The following is a 25,229-nucleotide window of genomic DNA, read 5'->3' as shown; positions in this document are numbered from 1 at the left end:
CAAAAGCTCGCCCGACAAACACACAGGCAGTTTAGCTCATTAAGGAGTCAGCTGAACCTCAATTTTATGTTGGCCCATCTGCTTTTACAGTTGGTGGGTGGGCCCATTGGTCAGGCAGCCTTTACGTTTGCACTGCAACCTCGATGCAGGGTGGGATAAAATGTCAGTGCTTAATGAAGCACTGCTTCTGCCACCAGCTACATGGTGAGCAGCTGAAGAGCAGGAACAAGGAGAATAGGGAAGCGGAAGAGAAAGGGATCGGGAGGCTGCAACCTGAACAGCCTGTCTGTGAAGAACTAATTTCACTTTGATACCTGTAACCACAATACAAATTCTCAATTCATTAACAGTCCTGACTTACACTCTGTCACCAACCAATAAAATTGATCTTTTGGCCACAAAACAAACATAAGATTGACCACAAAATAAACATGGCAAACAAAATTTACAAATAAAATCATGACAGATAACATACACAATTGAACTAACTACCCTTGTGCACTTCCTTATGCCTGACCTGCAGGTGGCTTTGTGTGTCTTTCTGCTAACCCACTGGCTGCAGTTTGGCTGGTGGAAGACTGCTGACCCTCAGTGGTGAAACTACAGGAAAACCTCGAGCATCTCCCAGTCTAGAATGCTTGCTTCAGGTGCATCATGTCATTTTGAGTGGTAGCAGTCTAGGCTGATGGTCTGACAGGTAACAGCAAGGGCACAGGTTGAGTGGCGGTTGGGAAAGGGGAGTATGAATGCTGTCATCCTGAGAGAGGACAGCAGGTTTGTGCTCCCCAAATCTATTGCCACTTCCTTGGGGCAATGTCTCAGCAATCCTAGCAAGCTGCTGGAGAACAGGTTGGGGGGCAGCTGTGACAGCCTGCAAGCCCCTTTGAATACTGATATCCGCAGCAATGGTGGCTGAAACCTAAGCATTCATAGCAATAAACTGACTTTCCAATTACCTCAGAGCTTCCATTGAAGCACTCAGACTTTGTGCTGCAGTCAAAGTTGAAAAATTGGCCAAAGGACATAACATGGTTGGATCCACAAGTGTTGTAATGGAGTGGGCAACCACTTCCATGTGGAAGTGATGAGCTTCAAATGCAATCAGCCCTGTGATGCCAGACTCCTCCATGTTCTTTAACATTGACTGCAAGCTATCTGGCAGGCTTCCCACTGCACCAAGCATTTCATTGTTACTGGAAGAATGTTGATGCACTTGGAAAGGGTGCAGAAGAGATTTACCAGGATGTTGCCTGGTTTGGAGGATTATGGACTATGAAGAAAGGTTGAACAAACTTGGATCATTTTCATTGGAGTGTCAGCGTATGAGGGGGGACCTGATAGAAGTTTACAAGATTATGACAGGCTTAGATAGAGTGGATAGTCAGAGTTTTTTTCCCCAGAGTCGAAGGGTCAATTACTCATGGGCATAGGTTGAGAGTAGGAGGGGGAAGGTTTAAAAGAGATATAAGGGGTAAGTCTTTCACACAGATGGTGGTGAATGCCTGGAAAGCGCTGCCAGAGGAGTTGGTGGAAGCAGATTCTATAGCAACGTTCAAGAGGCATCTGGATAAATACATGAATAGGCAGGGAATAGAGGGATGTGGACCACGTAGAGGCAAGAAAATATTAGATTAGAGAGGCATCTGTGACGGCACAGATTTGGTGGGCTGAAGGGCCTGTTCCTATGCTGTGCTGTTCTTTGTATAAGCTTATCAGTTGTCTTCTGTAGCCTGCCCCGTCAAAGTCCTCATCTTGCCCTTTGCATCAAAACTCATTTGCAGCCTTACTCTCTGGCAATCTGGCACATAGACTATCCTTGACCTCTGTCCTGGCTGCAGTCCTCCCAAGTTCGATGTTTCATTATATGTAAAACTCCTCTCAATGCAAACTTTTAAGATAGATGCAGTATCAGTATCCAAGCTGGAGGCTTTGAGTGTAAAATTTAATAAAGTTACAGAGTGTTCATCATCACTCCCTTGTTGGGTTTCCCCCAGTGCCTAGTCAAGTGGCAGTTCTTAGGTATCTGAAAGGTATAAGGCACTAGAGAAAGGTTATGGTGAGGGGAAACAGAGAAATTAAGGGATGTATGCTTGTAAAACAAGCTGTGCTGATATGGGAAGGAGGTTTAGGTACGAACATAGCGTCACCTTCAATATTTTCAGCCTCTCTTTTGTCAACAGCCTTGGTTTCAATAATGGCCAACAACATATCTTCCAAAGGCTAAGGCCATGCAAGCAGGTCTGTCCCCATCAGGTTAGTTTCTGTTGCCTCCTGTTGTGCACCACCTTGTTCTGCAAAAGACAGAGAAGTCAGTGAATGTGGTGCAATGCATTTGGGTTGCATTTGGCTGGTAAGCTTAATTGGCTTCTATTGTGTGGAAGTTGTGAGACCTACTTTGAGGCCTGCACCAGTGCGAAGTGTGTAAGAACGTGAATGTTAAGTTTGATTCATAATTGATAGACATTGTTGGTAGGTGAGTGATGGTGTCATGAATTGAATAGTGTCTGAAGCTAGTGGTGCAGCTGGTAGGATATGACATTTGAAGATGAATTCACTGACCTTGACCACTCCTATAGGGTCATTAAACTTCTTGCGATGAAGCTACCACATCCTCAGTGCTTAACCCCTGACATTATCCTCCATGGCTATCTCTTCCAACTACCATTTGACCATATGCTTCAGGTACGGAATATCATCCCTCCTTTACACATCCTCCAGCAAGACCCACAGTGCAGCTACTGAAAACCTTGGAGGTCACAATTTCTCATGAGGATCCATATTTTTCACTGTTCGGCAGATCAAATTCACCTCCTGCATGATTGACAGTAACTATGCCAACCTCAATGCACCTCCACTTCAAAAACTGAAGGGTAACTTTCAGCAGTGCAGGCCAACTTGAACTGGCACTAGAAAGTTATGATTATGGACCCACTATTGATGAACAATATAGTTAGTGCTGGCTGCACATACAAATCATGCTAATCATTGGATTCCTATGACAGGAGAAGAATCCCAACACTGTATATTCAAAACTTTATCCTTATTGCTATTTTTAAAAAATGCTTTCCTGCTGAGCTATTAAGATGGCTGCTACAAGTCACATGGCCACAGAGTTGGATCTTTGACTACGAGCTATCCCTAGAAGTTAAAAGAACAAAATAATTTTTTGCTTAGCTTCTAGAATCTCATCTCATTGTACAGCATCCTTGTAATTACAAAAGACCAGGAGACTTGTGTTGTCTACAGAGCTGCTAAGAGACTCTTGTGACACCTGAAACTGACCAGGCCCATTTCAACAGGGATGACATTCACATCTGGTAAGCTCACCTTGCTAGTGGAGTCAGTGGGTCTGCCTAGACAATGGCTTCCTAAACACCAGTCCCTCAACATAGATAACATTCATTCAACAACTAATGACTGGGACATTATCAGTCCTGAAATCAATGCCAATTCAAGACACTGGATAAACATCCTCATTGAGGTCTTTGTGGAGAATGGAGGTCACATCACTTAAGTGAGCATTTTGAAATCTCTTTTGAGAATTGACAACTAATCAATCTATTGTTTTAGCATTTAGAGGTTCCTCTAGGCAGAACAACAGTCTGTACCTCAAAACCTGTCTCGCTAGATGTTGTGCCATTGTCTACCTAGCTGAACCAGTCACTGTATATCTACTTCATCTTGCAGGCAACTAAAAATCAAATTTGGTACTCAGCCAGCTAAACTCAAATGCTATGTGAAAGAATTCCTTACTGGACTCTAATAATCACATGAACGAATAATCATTTCAGTGGTTCTTGTGGTATTTTCTCCTTTTCTCTATTTCCCCTTTACTGAGTGTGCATATGTGTGTTTGGAGTGGGATGTTGCGAACACTCCTTCCCCCATGAAAATAAACTAACCTTCTGAGTTAATCCTAATTTGAGTTTGTTGTGGATTATTAGGAAATTAGATCACAAAAACCAAGGAATTGAGAAAACACATGATCGCATATTAAAAAGAAATCAAAATACCTTCTGCTTTTGACCAAATGGTAAGAGAAAATCAGTGCAGTTGACAGTCTCTCTCATGTCCGTAATGATAATCCACAAGAAGATGAGCTACTGTGTGCCTTCTAATCTTTGAGTGCAGGTTGGCTAAGCATCACTATACCTGGACCTTTTCTCAGGATTATCCAATTTGGCTGCTACATGTTGATAAATAGAAAAGCTAAATTTTAGGCTGATCTCAGGAAGCTTTACTTATATGAAAATACCTGGAAAGAATAATGTCATGGAGGTTTAAAAAAACTTTGGAATCATTTAATAACCATTTCATTGATGCAATAACGACACTACAAGATCTGGATGGACATATTAAACTGTGCCAAAAAGCCTTCGTCATCCATAACTAGCTTTTGATCTTGTGAACATAAAGGCATTTCCAGCGGTTACAAATATTAACCTTAAGACATTTATTTCTCTGTCCTTTGTCATATCCTATAGTACATGCCTGCATACATTAACATTTCAACTACATGAAGCAATTTCTAATGCAATTAACTTATGAATGTGAGGAACAACGTTTTTGTGCCAGCCAAGTTGGCCAGATGGCACACAAAGAAACATGACAGTTTCATATTTTATTTTTATACCCACAGAATGAAAGAAGAATATAACAATCCAAAGCCAGTTATTGAATCACCTTGGTCTGTTATCTAAAACAAAAGCTATAATGCAAAATGTAATCTGTTTGAGGCTGCATAATGATTTACTCCCGTTATGTCAGCATCAGTACTTTGTTGATCACATGGTGCTGACACATCTTAAAAATCCTGATGGAATGAGTAAATAAACAAACCATTCATGTGGTGTAATTTCAATCTATCCCACCCTGTGGCCACTTGGGGGTTTTATATATTGACTGATTTAATTCTTCATTCAAGTCAATAAGTCAATGGAGGATTATTGGACAGGGTATAAAACTTGTATTCAATCAGTTGCTCTATAGGTGGGTTTGGTTATAATTGCCCAATAAGTGTCTTCAAGCATCAAAAAATGCAAACCGGATCTGAAAAGGAATGATGTGGAGATGCCGGACTGGGGTAAGCACAGTAAGAAGTCTCACAACACCAGATTAAAGTCCAACACGTTTATTTGATAGCATAAGCCACAAGCTTTCAGAGTGCTGCTCCTTCATCAGGTGAGGAAGGAGCCTGATGAAGGAGCAGCGCTCTGAAAGCTAGTGGCTTGTGCTACCAAATAAACCTGTTGGACTTTAACCTGGTGTTGTGAGACTTCTTACTCTGAAAAGGAAAATATAGGGCACAGTTTTCCTGACCTGATGCGCGATTAATTCACTCGGGAGGCTGGATCGTACCCAGGAAATAAAGGCTTTTATTAGCAACAAGAATGGAGCTTACTGCTTAACAATACAATCCCAGACTAAAGGGTCACTAGGAAGTGCAGTGACCTTTATACTCCTATAGGAAGGCGGAGCCAACCGGAGTGTACCACAGAACAATACCAACAAGTGGAACACCCCAACCCTAACACCAACAGTAACAAGAGTAACATATGTACAAGTACCCATAGTGATAACCATCTATGGTTCAGTACCTATAGTGGTAACCATCTATGGTTCACCACATGACCCCAAGGAGGCAGGAGTGGAGTTGTTGGGAAGGGGCAACACAGAGCATAAAAATTTTAACAGTAGTGTCATATTTTGTTGACTTCACCATTTATATTTCGCATTTGAATTGAGTACCAACTGTGATCAATTTGAGAATTCATAACTTCTGTAAACACATTTTTTGTTGCAAAAGGCTGGTTTATAAATGTAAATATTCATTTTCCCATTAGCACAGTTGAAGCTGCAACAGAAAGTTTTGGTCTACAGTCTTCTGATTACTTGTCATGGTCAATGATTGTCAAAATAGAAAATGTTGAGACAAAGAATTCTTCAGGCCTGCAAATCGGGTACCTTGGAAAAGCAAAATGCCTTGCTCAATCCTTTTCAGAAATCTTTTTACTGGGATTATAAATAATGATACTAAGGCTCATCATTGAAGTACAATAGATGTTTATTTGAGTGTCTAGGAACAAAGCAACTAACAAGAGTGTTCCTCAGCTTGGAGTGAGCAAAAACAGCAATTGAAGGCTACACACAAACAATTCATGCTGTTAAATTCTGTGGGAAGTGCAATCATTTGATCAATGATGGAATAACACTCAAAAGTTACTGAAGTAAACCTAGCTTCTGAAAGCCTATTAATTTATTGCTGAAAGCTACTGCTGGGAGCCTATGGAAAGTAATGAAGAAATCTTAAGGTATGAAATGGAAGCTGTGAGAGCAATAACAATTTATTTATATGATAGCCATTTTAAATTCAATGAACTATTATTGAAATGAATGGAAATTTAGGGCCCGATTTTACCATCAAGTTGTCCCATTTTCGGGCCCGGAAATTTGGTAAAGTTGGGCGTGAGGCGAGTAGCGCCATCGCCTCTGCGCCTGTTCCCCCTTTACCAATGGCTGAAAATGGCCATGATCGGGAGCGTATCCGAAACGGGCGCAATGGCAATTTAACTGCATTTGAATGCATTTAAATTGAATTAATGGGCTGCCCGCCCAACTTTACCAGCACTTCCCCCTTTACCACCGCATTTGCCAATTCGGAATCGGCGCGAATCAGACATGCTCAATAAAAGTCTGATTCGGGTGCTCCAACAGTGAGGGTTAGTGAGGAGGTAAGTGCATGGTGTCCGATGGCTCTCTGCTATTCATGGGTGTCCTGTTGTTGCGGCCATTTTCTATGTCGAGTCGGTGGCGGCTCTGCGAGTGTGTGGGTGGGTGGGGAGCTGTTGCTCTGCCAGGTCTCCGATGCCCTTGCAGCATGGACCCGGGTCTCAGCACTGACCTCAGGTCTTGGGGGGCTGCTGGGTCCTAGTGCACTCAGCTCATTTCCAGCTGAAGGATGTGCTCAAAGCCCTTGCAAATAGCACTGCTGCAGCCTCTCAACTTTGCAAGGAGCTGTGATTGTGGGGAGCATGTGGCTGGGAGAATTGGGGGAGCTGTGATTGTGGGGAGCATGTGGCTGGGAGAATTGGGGGGGCTGTGATTGTGGAGAGCATGTGCCTGGGAGAATTGGGGGGGTTGTGATTGTGGGGAGCATGTGGCTGGGGGAATTGGGGGAGCTGTGATTGTGGGTGAGCATGTGGCTGGGGGAATTGGGGGGGTTATGATTGTGGGGAGCATGTGGCTGGGGGAATTGGGGGAGCTGTGATTGTGGGGAGCATGTGGCTGGGAGAATTGGGGGGGTTATGATTGTGGGGAGCATGTGGCTGGGGGAATTGGGGGAGCTGTGATTGTGGAGAGCATGTGGCTGGGGGAATTGGGGGGGTTATGATTGTGGGGAGCATGTGGCTGGGGGAATTGGGGGAGCTGTGATTGTGGGGAGCATGTGGCTGGGGGAATTGGGGGTGGGGGGGCTGTGAATGTGGGGAGCATGTGGCTGGGGAAATTGGGGGGGCTGTGAATGTGGGGAGCATGTGGTTGAGGGAATTGTGGGGGGGGGGGCGGCTGTGACTGTGGATGTGCCAGGGGCAAGCAGTGTTCCATGACCTCTACCTGTGTTCCTCTCCATCTCCCCCGCCCCGACCCCCCCCCCCCACCCCCCCCCCACCCCACACTGCCCCCCGCCCCGTTCAGAGTGACGACATGGCTTTGTCTGTGCAACCAATACATCTAGCTGTACTTTTGGTTGCTGCTGGAGCTGAGGAAGAGAAGCAGGAGGAAGAATTGCGAGCACAGGAGGCCCGGGCCTTACCACTTCCAGGACCAGAGGGAGACGACCACCAGAGGCAGGAGGTGGCCGCCATTCACCCAGAGGGGGGGCATAGGAGAAGGCGGGAGCAGAGACCCCGGCAGTTCCGTGCAAAAGTGTCCTTCGAGCAATTGTCGGACCCCGTGTGCCATCGACGTCTCCGACTCCGAAAGGAGATGGTGCAATACCTGTCCAATCTGTTGCAGGACCTGGCATCGGCAGGTGTGGGGGTGGGGGTGGGGGTGGGGGGGTGGGGGGGGGGAGGTGGCTACCACTCTCGGTGGCTGTCAAATTGACGGCCGCTCTAAACTTCCACACAACTGGCTCTTTCCAGACCTGATGTGGAGTTGCCGGCGTTGGACTGGGATGGGCACAGTAAGTAGTCTCACAACACCAGGTTAAAGTCCAAAAGGTTTATTTGGTAGCACTAGCTTTTGGAGCTTTGCCCCTTCATCAGGTGAGTGCAGGATTTGTTTCACAAACAGGGCATATATAGACACAAACTCAATTACAAGATAATGGTTGGAATACGAGTCTTAACAGGTAATCAAGTCTTTACAGGTACAGACAATGTGAGTGGAGAGAGGGTTAAGCACAGGTTAAAGAGATGTGTATTGTCTCCAGCCAGGACAGTTAGTGAGATTTTGCAAACGCAGACAAGTTGTGGGGGTTACAGATAGTGTGACATGAACCCAAGATCCCGGTTGAGGCCGTCCTCATGTGTGCGGAACTTGGCTATCAGTTTCTGCTCAGCAATTCTTCATTGTCGTGTGTCGTGAAGGCCGACTTGGAGAACGCTTACCTGAAGATCAGAGGCTGAATGTCCTTGACTCCTGAAGTGTTCCCCGACAAGAAGGAAACACTCCTACTTGGTGATTGTCGAGCGGTGTTCATTCGTCCATTGTCGTAGCGTGTGTATGGTCTCCCCAATGTACCATGCCTCAGGACATCCTTTCTGCAGCGTATCAGGTCGACAATGTTGGCCGAGTCACAAGAATATGTACCATGTACCTGGTGGATGGTGTTCTCACGTGAGCTGATGGCATCCGTGTCGATGATCCGGCGTGTCTTGCAGAGGTTTCTGTGGCAGGGCTGTGTGGTGTCGTGGTCACTATTCTCCTGAAGGCTGGGTAGTTTGCTGCGTACAATGGTCTGTTTGTAGTTGCGCAGTTGTTTGAAGGCACGTAGTGGGGGTGTGGGGACCTGTTAAGACTCACATTCCAAACATTATCTTGTAATTGAGTTCGTGTCTATAGATGTCCTGTTTGTGAAACAAATCCTGCACTCACTCATCCTGCCTGCAGCACTCCGAAAGCTCGACTACCAAATAAACATGTTGGACTTAGAACATAGAACATAGAACATTACAGCGCAGAACAGGCCCTTCGGCCCACGATGTTGCACCGACCAGTTAAAAAAAAACTGTGACCCTCCAACCTAAACCAATTTCTTTTCGTCCATGAACCTATCTACGGATCTCTTAAACGCCCCCAAACTAGGCGCATTTACTACTGATGCTGGCAGGGCATTCCAATCCCTCACCACCCTCTGGGTAAAGAACCTACCCCTGACATCGGTTCTATAACTACCCCCCCTCAATTTAAAGCCATGCCCCCTCGTGCTGGATTTCTCCATCAGAGGAAAAAGGCTATCACTATCCACCCTATCTAAACCTCTAATCATCTTATATGTTTCAATAAGATCCCCTCTTAGCCGCCGCCTTTCCAGCGAAAACAATCCCAAATCCCTCAGCCTCTCCTCATAGGATCTCCCCTCCATACCAGGCAACATCCTGGTAAACCTCCTCTGCACCCTCTCCAAAGCCTCCACATCCTTCCTGTAATGTGGGGACCAGAACTGCACACAGTACTCCAAGTGCGGCCGCACCAGAGTTGTGTACAGTTGCAACATAACGCTACGACTCCTAAATTCAATCCCCCTACCAATAAACGCCAAGACACCATATGCCTTCTTAACAACCTTATCTACTTGATTCCCAACTTTCAGGGATCTATGCACACATACACCTAGATCCCTCTGCTCCTCCACACTATTCAAAGTCCTCCCGTTAGCCCTATACTCAACACATCTGTTATTCCTACCAAAGTGAATTACCTCACACTTCTCCGCATTAAACTCCATCCGCCACCTCTCGGCCCAACTTTGCAACCTGTCTAAGTCTTCCTGCAAACTACGACACCCTTCCTCACTGTCTACCACACCACCGACTTTGGTGTCATCAGCAAATTTGCTAATCCACCCAACTATACCCTCATCCAGATCATTAATAAATATTACAAACAGCAGTGGCCCCAAAACAGATCCCTGAGGTACACCACTTGTAACCGCACTCCATGATGAATATTTACTATCAACCACCACCCTCTGTTTCCTATCCGCTAGCCAATTCCTGATCCAATTTCCTAGATCACCCCCAATCCCATACATCTGCATTTTCTGCAGAAGCCTACCATGGTGAACCTTATCAAACGCCTTACTAAAATCCATATATACCACGTCCACTGCCTGGTGTTGTGAGACTACTTACTGTTTTACTTTAACCTGGTGTTGTGAGACTACTTACTGTTTCTTTCCAGACCCCGAGCGGAGATGTCTGTGGCATCTCCCAATCTGCCGTGCACATCTGTGTGAGGAAGGTCACTAAGCCCTGTATGCCCGGACTGGCCAGTTCATCAACTTCAACCTGGACCAGTGCAGCAGGAAGCCTGGCTGCAGAGTTCGCAGCCATTGTGGGGATACCTAATGTGCAGGGAGCAATCAGCTGCACACACGTCACCCTCAAGGCCCCCCTACAGAATCCACGAAGATTTGTTAATGGGAAGGGGTTCCACTCCCTGAATGTACAAATCGTGTACGACCACAATATAACCATCATGCACGTCTGCGCCAGACATCCAGGCAGCGTGCATGACAACTTCATTGTCAGGAGCTCGGACATCCTGGAGGCATTTGAGAAGGAGCCCAGGCTGCGAGGTTGGCTCCTGAGTGATATGCTTCGGACATGGCTGATGACGCCTATGCGAAGGCCTGTGTCTGAGGCAGAGACCCGCTAAAATGAGGCCCATGTAGCCACCCACACGATAGTGGAGAGGCGCATTGGGCTCCTCAAGATGCGATTCTGATGCCTGGACTGATCTGGCAGGGCCCTCCAGTACAGCTCCCTGATCACATCCCTCATTGTGGTGGTGTGCTGTGCCTTGCACAACCCGGCATGGCAGAGAGGTGACCTATTGGAGGAGGAGGAGGACATGGAGGCTGAACAGCCGGGTGTTGCTAGGGAGGATGACCAGCAGGAGAAGGAGGAAGAGGAGAAGGACGAAAAAGAGGACGCTGAGCAACAACAACCAGGCGCTGGAGGGCTGGCAGCCCAAATGCAGCATGCGAGGGCGGCAAGGAAGGCCCTGATCACCAGGCGGTTCAGTTGTTAGGGGTAAGTGTCTGTGGGTTCCAACCCCCCCCAAAAAAACATTCCTTCTATACCCTGCAACATCGTCACACCAGAGTGGTTGGCCTGGATACTCTGTGCTAGTGTGTTTTTTGGCAGGCAGGAGGGTGATGACGACTCGTGATGACACCATTATGATAATGCCCTGGTGCAAACTAGTCTGACTCCTACCTGAGTTCCACATGCACGCTGGCACCTGGGCCCACATCTGTGTAGTGGGTAAGGGATCTGAAATCCCCATACAGGGCCCTGGGGCGGGTGGGTTGGGGGACGGGAGAGAATCGCTCGTGGGGTCTGGGCAACTAATGCCTTCCTTTTCTCAGTCACACAGCATTGAGGGGCCTTCGCAACTGACATCTACATGAAGCATCCCTCCAGCAATCATCAATGGAAGAGGATTTCTATTCGAGACAAATTAGTCACAGATGGATGGTGAAAAAACATTTATTTGCAATAAAGTTGTTTAAATAAGATGTTTTAGCATAAAAACTTGCGAACAGAAAATGTTAACGTGCTTAAATATCTTTCAAACAAATGCAACCCTTCACCCGTGCCATCTCAGTGCAACTACAACTTCCTAACCTTAAGTGGCCTACAACTACATCTCAGTGACTCCCCAGAATGTACATCGGAGGTGGAGGGGGGGGGCCAGCTGCCTAGCATGCCCTGTGGCCTGTGATGCGCGTGGTGGGCGTCCTCTGGTTTCGGGTGCTCTGGTTTCCTCCCACACTCCAAAGATGTGTGGGTTATGTTGATTGGTCATGCTAAATTGCTCCTTAGTGTCAGGGAGTTAGTAGGGTAAATAAGTAGGGTTATGGGGATAGGGCCTGGGTGGGATTGTGTTTGGTGCAGACTTAATGGGCCAAATGGCCTCCTTCTGCACTGTAGGGATTCTATGAGTGCTAGCCTTCATAACTCAAGAATCAAAATATAAAGCAGAGGAATTGTTCGTGCAGTTATACAAAGATCACATCTGGAGTGCTGTAAACAATTCCAGCTATCGCATTAGAAATAATATATTGGCCTTGAAAAGAGTGCAGCAAAGATGAATCGGAATGTTACCAGGGGTGTATGAGTAGATTATGAGGAGGAATGTCATAAAGGTGGCACGTATTCTCTGGAATACTGAAAGTGAAGAGGTAATTTGATAGATGTTTTTGGATTTTGAAAGTAATTGATTGGGTTGATAGAGGGAAATATTTTCAGTTGATGGAGAAACTCTAGGACAAGGGAACATAACCTTAAAAATCAGAGCCATGCCATCCAGGAGAGCAGGTAGGAAACATTTCTTCCTATGCGACGGTGGTAAAAGTGTGGAGCACACTCTCACATAAAACAATAGATGTTACTTCAATTAATGATTTGAATCTGTGATGGATGGATACAACGATAGAAAAGGATATGGGGCCAATGCCGGTAGGTGAGGTTAAGTACAGGTCAATCACATTGAAACACACCTAAGACTCCTATTTATCGACCACAGCTCAGCCTTCAACACCATTATTCTTCCAAAACTCATCTCCAAACTCCGTGGCCTGAGGCTTGGCTCCTCCCTCTGTGACTGGATCCGAGACTTCCTAACCCACAGATCGCAATCAGTAAGAATAGGCAACATTGCCTCCTCCATGATCATCCTCAACACCGGTGCTCCACAAGGCTGTGTCCTCAGCCCCTTATTATACTCCTTATACGCCAATGACTGTGTGGCCAAATACCCCTCCAGCTCGATTTTCACGTTTGCTGATGACACTACTGTAATAGGTCGGACCTCAAACAATGATGAGATGGAGTCCAGGAAAGAGATAGAGAATCTGGTGAACTGGTGCGACGATAATAATCTCTCCCTCAATGTCAACAAAACAAAGGAGATAGTCATCGACTTCAGGAAGCGTAGTGGAGGACATGCTCCTGTCTACATTAATGTAATGAAGTAGAAATGGTCGAGAGCTTCAGGTTTTTAGGTGTCTAGGTCACCAACAACCTGTCCTGGTCCCTTCATGCCGACACTATCATTAAGAAAGCTCACCAATGCCTCTACTTTCTCAGAAGGCTAAGGAAATTTGGCATGTCCACTACAACTCTCTCCAGCTTTTACAGATACACCACAGAAAGCATTCTTTCTGTTTGTATCACAGCTTGGTATGGCTCCTGCTCTGCCCAACACCGCAAGAAACTACAAAGGGTCATGAATGAAGCCCCAGTCCATCACTCAAACCAGTCTCCCATCCATTGACTCTGTCTACACTTTCTGCTGCCTCGGCAAAGCAGCCAGCTTAATTAAGGACCCCATGCACCCCGGACATATTCTCGTCCACCTTCTTCTGTCGGGAAAAAGATACAAAAGTCTGAGGCCACGTACCAACCGACTCAAGAACAGCTTCTTCCCTGCTGCAATCAGACTTTTGAATGGACCTTTCTCGCAATAAATTGATATTTCCCTACACCCTAGCTATGACTGTAACACTACATTCTGCACTCTCTCCTTTCCTTCTCCATGTACAGTATGCTTTGTCTGTATAGCGTGCAAGAAACAATACTTTTCATTGTATACTGATACCTGTGACAATAATAAATCAAATCAAATCACATTCAAAGGGCTGAAAGGCCTTTTCCTGGTCATTTGTTGCTCCGTTCCTTGTGTGCTTCATCACTGCGGAAAAGGTAAAAATCGCAGAGCTTGTCACGTGGGCCAATGTCAGTCATCTCCTTTTCGCTAGTTACAGTGTGGTGTCGGTCACAGCCTGCCATCTGGCTGCTCAGGTACAATAACAAGGAGGGTGATATATGGAGAGGAAAAAAAAAATGCTTCCTTTGTTGCTCTATAAAAAGGTTAAACTTTGTAATATTAACAGAAGAAAGCAATTATATTGGAATCCATTATTGTAAGATACTCCTGGTAGTTTTAATCAAAGTTTTGGAAAGTGCACAAAGTTAGCATTAGATTTCAAGCGTGAGATCCCTGGTATTTTTTTTGATCCACAAGAATGATGTCTGGGTGAAAATGATAGTGTTACATCTGAATTATTCCCTGATAATTAAACTGCTTTATTCTGCTCAAACTGCTTTTCTTTGCTTCATTCACCAGAAGGCCAGTTATTATGTGGCAAGACATTAGATACTAGAAAGATACAGTTACAAGGAATACTTATCTGTAAGAATTGAATAAGACCAAACATGACAAGAAAGAACCAAACCAAACAATGAGGACAATAGAGTTGATGTTGAGCTGTATTGTACTGTAGTCTGTTGCAAATGGATTTGCTGCCAGCATCTTAACTCAACTACAGTCTAAACTCTCACCCAACATGGACAGATGTTCATTTATCATGTTGATATTCTGTGATCATTAATGATGCAGCATTTGATTTGATTTGACTTATTATTGTCACATGTATCAGGACACAGTGGAAAGTATTATATCTTGTGCATTATACAGACAAAACATATCATTCATAGAGCACATTGGGGGAGAAAGAAAGGAGAGGGTACAGAATATAGTGTTACAATTACAGGTAGGGTGAAGAGAAAGATCAGCTTAATATAAGGTAGGACCATTCAAAAGTCCGATAGCAGCAGGTAAGAATCTGTTCTTGAGTTGATTGGTATGTGATCTCAGACTTTTGCATCTTTTTCCTGACAGAAGTATGTCCGGGGTGCAGATTACACTGACTACACTCTTGAGGCAGCGGGAAGTGTACGTGAAGTCAATGAATACATAAGCCCAAATAAAACCAATAAAAGCATCAAGAGCAGTGTCAAAAAATTCTAATCCGTTTTATTCAATGTTTTATTCACAACATGTGAATTACTGACATTCCGGAGTAATTAAGCACCTCTTCCAGATTTACATATTATACTTGCCAAGCTCCTAAAAAGTTGCAAATTTGTCACATGAGGAATGATATATGGGACATTGAATGAATCAAATGCCATTTTACTGATGGGTACAAAAAGGGATGAGAATTTGTCACTTTGGGCCAGTTAAAATCATGTTCATCTATCAAAATATATTTTCTTTCCCTAATGAGCATTTGTGACAAAGCATCTTTTAACACCCCCCCACCCACCTCAATTCCCACCCCTTTTTATATCTCAAGCAGGCTATCTGAGGAGCAATGGTGTAATGGTTGTCATGGCCACAATTCTGCTAGCTTTTTATTCCTGGCGATTTCTGGGCTGCATCATTACTTTGTGCATATCAATTGGTGAATGTATATCATGAGAAGGCGATTGTCTAATGACAAAATTGAGCACCGCTCTATTAAACCAAACACAATAAGTAATCACTGAATAATGTTCGAAGAAACGAAACAGCAATACACTGAAAAATAAAATTATCTCTTTTTCAGCTGCTAAATATGCTTCAGTATCTTTGATATTCTGTGTTATGATGCAGGGTATGAAGTTTGGATATCCTGTTAGCCTATCAAAAATGGTCAAATTGTCAAATATTAAGTGGAATTTGCAGAGAATAATGAGATCACAGACAGGCAGACTGATGTAATGCATTAATTTATCAAAGGAAGGAAAGTGTTTAAGACAAGTTCACTGGTTCATCCTGAAAATGTTTCAATATGAATTTGATTGAAATGTTGTCAAGTCTATTATTTTGAGGCAACAGAGATTTGCAGTTTATTGCTCTCATTTGAGCACCATAGTAACCAGAATCTCCTGTGGATCCATCAGGAATTGTTGGAGGGCAGGATGATGTTGCAGGCAAATGAAACACACTCGGATCCTGAAGCTATTGAACTATTTATTTAGTGAAGAAAAGGCAAGAAATCAGAGGAGGCCATTCAGCCCATTGTGCATGAGTGGCTCTTCAAAAGAGCTATTCAATTGGTCGCACTCACTTGCCCTTTTCCCACAACCCTGCACGTTTTTCATTTTAGGTATTTATCCAATTCTTTTTTGAAAGTTATGACTAAATCTGCATTTTTCCAATCTACATTTTTCACAATAGTTAATAAGGATAAGGGCGGCACACTGCTGACTCACAGCTCCAGGGATCCAGGTTCAATTCCGGCCTTGGGTGACTGTGTGAAGTTTGTACATTCTCCCATGACTGTGTGGGTTTCCTTCCGGTGCTCCAATTTCCTCCCACACTCCAAAGATATCCAGGTTAGGTGGTTGGCGATGCTAAATTGTCCCTTACTGTCCCAAAGCTCTATAGAAAGACATAATAAAACAATTATGTTTGCTACTGAACAAAATACAGTACAGAAAGCACCAATAAAATTGTTTTCCATTATCAGGTTGATAGCGAATGATCCATAAAATTTTACTCTTATTATCATTTGCCATTGTGTTTTGATCCAATTGAGTAGCTTTCTTGGCCATTTCTGAGGACAGTTAAGAAGCAACCACATTGCTGTAAATCTGGAGTCAAAAGTCTTATGACACAGCAGGTAGTACCCCTTACTTCTGAGCCAGAGGCACTGGGTCCAAATCCCAGCCACAGAAGATGTGTTTGTGGTATAGCCAAGCAGGTTGATCATCACCCTGTAAATCCCATTTACTTCTGTGAAATTATCAATAAATACATTGCAACATTTTCCCTTAAATGTACCAGAAATTTAGTGAATGGAATAACATAAATACAGTCGTTATTGAAATTCATGAGAGGTATTTAGTCTTACAGTAAAAGAAGGCTAGCTGTACTTTGACTTTGAGACGAACATTAACATTAACGGGACCTTTTGGTTAGGTGAAAAGTTTCAAAATATCTATTGTATTTGAGTTTAGTCCTTTCAATTCCCATTGTGACACAACGGTAGCCTCTCTGTACTGAAGGGTTTAAGCATTCACAAAGCACTTATGAACCCTGGAATGGTTTTGCTGAATAACTTCTGATACTTCAAATGTCATGTTTTCCCTCATGTGTTTTCTTTCTGATAAGGTAACACTCAGATCACCATGAGATTAAAGAACCACATTTGGATTTGAAATAGCATGTGGAGTCTACAGATCACAGTTTCTGCACGGGGTTGACACTTGTGACAATGTCTGTAACCGATTAATGGTAACTGACAGTTTAGGTTGAGATGCACAAAATATTTAAATTATAGCCTTATGCTTAATTTGCTAATTTTGAAAATGAATATTTGAAATCAACTAGCAATTTTGGTCTGGTACAGAGTTGTACCGTGTTTAACTGATGCATATGGCATGTGCAATATTCTTATTGTGCATCAGCTTTGATGTGTCTTTGCAACAAAGAGCTCAGATCTTGACATATATATTCATATACATTGTAAAGGGATCATATTTAACTTATTTGAAGCAAAGCGATTCACTCTGGTAGAAAGAACATTGACAGATAGTACAAAATAGGGTACAACTCTAAAGGGATGCAGGAGCAGAGGGACCTGAGTGTAAATGTGCATAAGTCATTGAAGATGGCAGAACAGATTGAGAGAGTGGTTAATAAACATACAGTATCCTGGTCTTTATTAATAGGGGCACAGAATAGAAGAGCAAGAAGGTTATGTTGAATAAGTCACTAGTTCAGCATTAGCTAGAGTATTGCATCCAGTTCTGAGCATCACATTTTAGGAAGGATGTGAAGGCATCAGAGATAATGCAGGTAAGATTCACAAGAATGGTTCCCGGGATGAGGAACTTCAATTATGAAGATAGATTTGAGACGTTAGAACTGTTTGCCTTGGAGAAAAGAAAGCTGAGAGGAGATTTAATAGAGGTAATCAAAATCATGAGCAGCCTGGACAGAGTAGATAAGGAGAAAATGTTCCAACTCATGAAAGGATCAAGAGTGAGAGGGTTTGGATCTGAATAATTAGTAAAAAAAAGCAATTCTTGTGTACTCAATCTTTGGACACTTTTTTTGCTTTTATTTGGTAGTTAATTAGTAATGAGTGTAATTTGTAGAATTTTGTATTTTGTAGAATTTATAGAGATCCACCCTTTTCATATCTGACATTTGTTTGGACTTAAGCAGTTTTAACTTTAAAAAAAGGACACAGCTAAGTGGATGGTTAATAAATGCCAACCTTCCCAGCAACACACACAACCTGAGAAGAAATTAAAAAGTGAACACTTGTTTTACACAATTTTCAACTTTGACAATAGCTGGTAACTAACTGATTTATTCTTTATCCCTTCAGCTAATGGTTTTGTTTTCTTTCTGACACTGACAATTTAGATCATTACCAAAGATGAGAGCAGATTGTTACTAATTCTCTTTCTTCAGTCCAGCTTTCTCAGCTTCTGGAATTTTCTACCTCAAGAAATTGTATCCTCTGGGGTCTTGAGATATGGAAAATGTCTCGGATTTGCCAATAGAATGCATAAACGTATTCTTTTGGGGAAGAAAATAATTGCATATATTTTCAAAGGTGTTCAGTTAGAATAAAGCAGTTACACAATGCAATATCTAATGATTTGTTATACATAATGGACATGGCAATATTAGCAATGTTTAATATTTGTGGTGCTTTACTAAGCTTGATTCATTTTATATTACAAATGTCATCAATTTAGGAAGATTCAGTGCAGTTAATGTAAATTATGCAGAATAATTTGGTTAACCAGTGTTCTTAGTTCAGAAACTTCATTAACCATTGTAGTGAGTGCACATCATTAAATGAGAATTGGTAATTGCATCATTAATTGCGCAAGTGATATATTTTGGTCCGTGGTTTAATTAGTGTGATATGAAAACTCTCTCCATAATTTATCTAAGGAAGGACAATGACAAAAAAAATAAAGCTTTTCACTTTTTTAAAGATCTCAGCAAGGCCTCACACAGGAAGGATGGAATTTTCAAAACTTAGAGCAGAATCGGTCAGTGTAGTGGTTTTATTATGTGACATCCAAAACTCCAGCCTCATCACTTGGAAATTGAGTGAGGAATTGGGCTGGATTTTGCTAACGATGCATGCCGTTATTAATGGGAAAACCAGCCAGCAACTTGTCTTGAGGGAAATAAACCTCATGAGTAGCGAATCACCACAAATTGCAGAAAGGTTTTCAACGCTTCACTCGTAGCCTTGTGGAAATCACACCTCGCAATTAAGCTTGCCGTGAGTTTCATGAAGTTGCTGAATTTGCACATTAATTGCTCATTACGCCTGAAACAAAAAATTACGTCTAGTAATTAATAGAGACGGAATGGACAATAAATGTTGGTGTTGCCAGTGACACCCACAGCCCTGGAATGGAAATGAAAAAAAAAGTCTTTTCAATGACATTATAATTATTAGTGATTAGCAGTCAACCTCTCTGACCCAATAAAAGAACAATTAGAAGTGTGAAGTCTCACTCCTTCAGGTACTAAACTGTTGCTGGCAATTTTAAAGATAATTGGCCGGAATTCTCCAACTGTTCACACCAGTGGGATTCTCTAGCCCTGCCAGCAGTGCACCCCCGACTGCGAGTTTCCCGCCAGCATGGGGTGACATCAACAGGAATTCCCATTGTCTGTGGCGGCACCAGAGAATCTCACCACTAGCAAACCTCCTGCCAGTGGGAAACATACGGCTGGGAGGCCGGAGAACCTCACCTGTCAAATTTTAAATTTTACATTTTTTCTTACTGTTCTGTTTCTGTTATCTCTCTAATAATCAAATTGTTCTTTCCCTCTCTTTATTTCTCTTTCTGCACCCAACTTAACATTGAATTCACTGACTTTGATTCACACTCCTTCCTCTGTTTATATCTCAGTCTCATGAGTTAAGGAGATAATTATTCACCAAGGTCCCAGCTCACACTTCCACCAACTGTAATGCAGGAAACAGTCTAACCAATTGAGCTTACTGCAAGATGCCCCACTCTAGTAATGGAATCATCTAGAGACACAGCTATCACAGAATCCTTTGTGGAGAAAGTCCTCTATTGATTCTGTATTCTGATACGGTTTTAATGTGGCCAGGAAGAATCTAATAATTCAATTCAATTCCATTACATTAATTTGTTTTCTTTTTCTCTATAATGGAGGAAGCAGGAGAAATAAAAAGTGGAACTTGCATTCATACCCAGGTACACTGTGAAAATAGAGAAAAGGAATGCAAAAGACAAAACAAAAAGAGGAAATGGGAATAAGACAGGGAACTTTGATTAAAGCATGGATTGGTCTTTCTATGCATCCAGGTCCAAAAGCAAAGCAAGAAAAACTTTTTGAAAAGTGGTGTACTGTTTTAATGAAGTGATAAATGAGTTGTATTGCATGTTTTATCAATCACCTTGAGTGGAGGATTTGGCTGCAATTATGTTCATTGTGTTGTCTAATTAATGCAAAAGCAGTGCTATATGGGAACAGGGCTGGAGTGACTGACCTTGGGATAATTTTATGGCCTCACCCACTGGCAGGATCTCCGTGGTCTCGCTGCATTTTTCAGTCCTGCTCCAGCCATAAGGGGGCTGTAAAATTCCACCCAAACCTCAACTGTCCCCCACTAAAAAGATGTCATCAGTAGAACTGCAGGAATATAATTATACCTTTGACCAAAAAAGTACAAATTTTAAAAACACATGTGCACAGATTAATTTTAAAGATAGCTTCATACAGAGAAGGTTATTCAGCCTATTTACATCTCATCCTCAGAGAATAACAGTCTATGTTTCTAACCAGAATTCAATTGTTAGTTGGCGAACTGCTACCAATAACTACATGAGGCGTCCATCCAGCATCAGTTAGAGATTGGATTCAGAACGTGAAATAAACTCCCTTAATTCCTCCATCCCACAAGAATGGGAATTCTAATTTTCTATTGTTTAGTATAATATGCTTAAACATGCTCAAAAGTCACTTTGAGTTTTGAAAAGTTTGAATTGCAAAATATACACAAATAATGACTTAGTATGGAAAAACCAAACATCCTCATCAAGGGTGTAACTCAGACAGTAATTCAGACTCTATGCATTTTACAATGATTGATTAATGTGTTCAGCTGGATAAGACAAATATTATATTTGCCTTAGGGTGTTTCCACTGCAGAACAATATTGCATGGTACTCAGTACCAACTCAATGTAGCTAATATGAATCAGTTTTATTTAATTCTAACAGGCTGAAATTAAAGCTAATAAAACATGGAGCTGGGCTGAAACGTTCATCTGGTCTCTGCAGTATAATCTGGCTCAGTTTAGAGCATTTTGGGGCAGAAACTTGCCTTGGCAGGTTATAAAAAGAGGTGGGATTGATTCACTGCCTGTTAGACCCCTCACCTGTTAGGTAGATAATTGTTCACTGTGTGATTACCTTTGATGTGGAGATGCTGGCGTTGGACTGGGGTAAACACAGTAAGAGTTTTAACAACACCAGGTTAAAGTCCAACAGGTTTATTTGGTAGCAAATACCATTAGCTAATGGTAATTAGCTAATTAGCTAAAGCTAATGGTATTTGCTACCAAATAAACATGTTGGACTTTAACCTAGTGTTGTTAAAACTCTTACTGCGATTACCTTTGAAGCAGTAACAGTATGGGAAGTATGTAATTACTTTAAAATGTTTCAGGAATATGTATTGTTTTTAAAAATGCTTGTAAAGGACTTTTGAGAATTTGTATTAATCATAAGGGGTCAACTGGGCGGCATGATGGTGCAATGGTTAGCACTGCTGCTTCACAGTGCTAGGGACTTGGGTTTGATTCCAGCCTAGGGTATCTGTCTGGATGGAGTTTGCACTTTCCCCCATGTCTATGTGGGTTTCCTCTGGGTGCTTTGGTTTCCTCCCACAGTCCAAAGACATACAGGTTAGGTGGATTGGCCACAGTAAATTGCCTCTTTATCTGTCGGTGTGGGTGTGTGTTCTGTGATGGACCAGCGTCTCTTCTTGGGTGCATCCTGTCAAATGTCCATTGCCTTTTGGGATAGTTTCCAACTCCCCGCGACCCTCAATTGGAGTAAGCGGTTAGTGAAAGTGAAGTGAAGAAGTATGGGGTCAACATTAGTTTTCTTGAATGAGAAATATTGGTCCACGTAATCTGGTGACCCTAAGCCTGGAAGCAGCACCAACAAGAAGTTAAGATATGGAAACCAGTTGGCCAGACAGAAAGTAGAGCTGCATGATATGAGAACTGGAAGCAGGAGGTGATCAGCATATAGATGCAGACAGAAGGGGAAGCAGAAGAGCTGGAGAGGCAGTGAGAAGGTTCTGGAAGGAAGTGCACCATACAGGGAAGATTTTATGTTTGGAACCCAGCTTCCACAGATACTCTGTCTATGGAGAATCGGTTAAGTCCCAGAAGGAAAGAAACTAGAATTTGGTTTGGAAGCCATGTGTAGCTGGAGCACGACCAACAGGCAACATAAACTGTTTATTGAAATAGTGAGATAGTCATTGTTATATCTGCTATTCCATGTATAATTTATAGTTTGTATTGACCGTGATATTTGTCTGTTAATTCACTTTTAGTTTACATTGATTCTGATTTAAGTTAAAGTAAAAGTCATAAAACAGTGAAATCTTGGTATTTTCATTTTGGGGATTGGTTGGTGAATTTAATTATTTTGGTTTATGGATTCCTACGGAAATTGTAACAACTGCAATAAAAGTAAATATCAAGCTGGGAATACAACAGATGGTCCACCTTATACCACACATTTTGTGTTATGATCCAAGACAAATTTCCACATGAAGATATTCTAAAGTGAAAGAGACTTCATTGTATTAGACAAAGAAATGCTATATTCCAATAGGGTTCTGAGAACAAAGCCACTTCAAGGTGTATTGTCACCTTTATGAAATTCTGTTCACAGAGTAGAAGTTTGACGAATAAAAAAATCCAGCAGTCCATTTTCTTCACATCAATGATACAAGAGAGGTTTTGAGAAAGTGTGACTATTAAGGCCAAACCTCTGAATCCCCTCCCAAAAGTCCTTAGTTACAAGATTGTGGGCTCAAACCCCTCTCCAGAGACTTGAGCAGGAAACCCGGATGACTAATTTGCCAGCTGTAAATCTCTCAGGTGGACACAAAATAAGATTCCACTCCACTATTTCAAAGAAGAGGTTGGCAGTTCTCCCTGTTCCTGATCAATGTTTATCCCTCAACTAGCACAGAAGGATGGACCATTTCTTTCATTGCTGTTTGTGTGATTGTGCTGTGCACATATCGACCCTCGTGTTTCTTACATTATAATGGCGACTATACCTCAATTGGGGAGATTACAGAACAAAGAAATCTAGGAGTACATGTTCATAGCTCCTTGAAAGTGGAGTCACAGAGTGGTGAAGAAGGCATTCAGCATGCTTGGTTTCACTGGTCACAACATTGAATACAAGAGTTGGGACGTCTTGTTGAAGTTGTACAAGACATTGGTAAGGCCACACTTGGAGTACTGTGTACTGTAAGGGGAAAATACAAGGAGAACACACTTTAAAATGGCTGCCTGGCACATAAAGAGTTAACTGGGAAAGGAGCCAAAAAGCAGACACTGGCTCCCACTTATCAGAAATCACTTTAAATCAAAACTTAACAGACAAGCCATTTCTTAATCACAGACAGTAACTCATAGTAAACAAACACCCCAGGAAGCCAAGCCAAGGGTCAAGACATCTTTTAAGATAAGGAAAACCCGAAACAAAGGGAATAGATTAGCCATAGGAAGGGCGGGAAAATATGAATGCGAGGAAACCAATTAACACCTGAATGAGCCGAAACCAACCATTGATAGATACAGACATAAGGAAATGTACCCATTCATAAGAACAATACTATGTTAAATGTCTATATCTGTTTGTACCTGTCTAAACGATGTGATAATGTTCGAATCACCGGTCCATCCATTGTGTAAAAGGTATAAAGATGGACCGCTCCCGACATTCTAGCGAAAAAAGGTATTCTACTAACTTGTGCCTTATCTCCCGGAGCTCCGTTAAATAAATCGTATTTTCTGAATCTCGAAGTCTGACTACTAGTGGATTTTTCCCACAACAGTAGAGTTCTGGTCACCCTATTATCGAAAGGATATTATTAAACTAGAAAAAGTGCAGAAAAGATTTACTAGGATGCTATGGGGACTTGATGGTTTGAGTTATAAGGAGAGGCTGGATAGACTGGGACTTTTTTCTCTGGAGTGTAGTGGGGTGCGGGGTGATCTTATAAAGGTCTATAAAATAATGAGGGGCATAGATCAGCTAGATAGTCAATATCTTTTCCCAAAGGTAGGGGAGTCTAAAACTAGAGGGCATAGGTTTAAGGTGAGAGGGGAGAGATACAAAAGTGTCCAAAAGGGCAATTTTTTCACACAGATGGTGGTGAATGTCTGGAACAAGCTGCCAGATGTAGTAGTAGAGGCAGGTACAATTTTGTCTTTTAAAAAGTGTTTAGACAGTTACATGGGTAAGATGGGTATAGCGGGATATGGGCCAAATGCGGGCAATTGGGATTAGCTGAGGGGTTTAAAAAAAAAGGGCGGCATGGACAAGTTGGGCTGAAGGGCCTGTTTCCATGCTGTAAACCTTTATGAGCCTATGACTTTATAACCGTTAAATCAAAGTCCATCGCCTCATAATAACATTGAAATTACCAATCCACTTTCTGCGAGTGAATTGATCACCTGCCCTTAATCCTGCCACTGTTAAAACCCAAAGTGTGCAGGTTCCTGTTCAAAGAATCATAGAATCCCTACAGTGCAGAAAGAGGCCTTTCAGCCCATCAAGCTCTGCACCAACTCTCTGAAAGAGTATCCCACACAGTGCCCTCTCTCTATTCTATCCCCGTAACCCCATGCATTTACTATGGCCAATCCACCTAACCTACACATCATTGGACACTAAGGTGCAATTTAGCGTGGCCAATCCACCTAAACTACACATCTTTGGACTGTGCGAGGAAACCGGAGCACCCAGAGGAAATTCACACAGACACAGGGAGAACATGCAGACTTCACACTGACAGTCATAGAGGTTTACAGCATGGAAACAGGCCCTTCGGCCCAACTTCATAGAAATCATAGAAACCCTACAGTGCAGAAGGAGGCCATTTGGCCCATC

This window comes from Mustelus asterias, chromosome 9 (genome assembly GCF_964213995.1).
Source record: "Mustelus asterias chromosome 9, sMusAst1.hap1.1, whole genome shotgun sequence".
Classification (NCBI taxonomy): Eukaryota; Metazoa; Chordata; class Chondrichthyes; order Carcharhiniformes; family Triakidae; genus Mustelus; species Mustelus asterias.
This window is presented reverse-complemented; position numbering follows the sequence as displayed.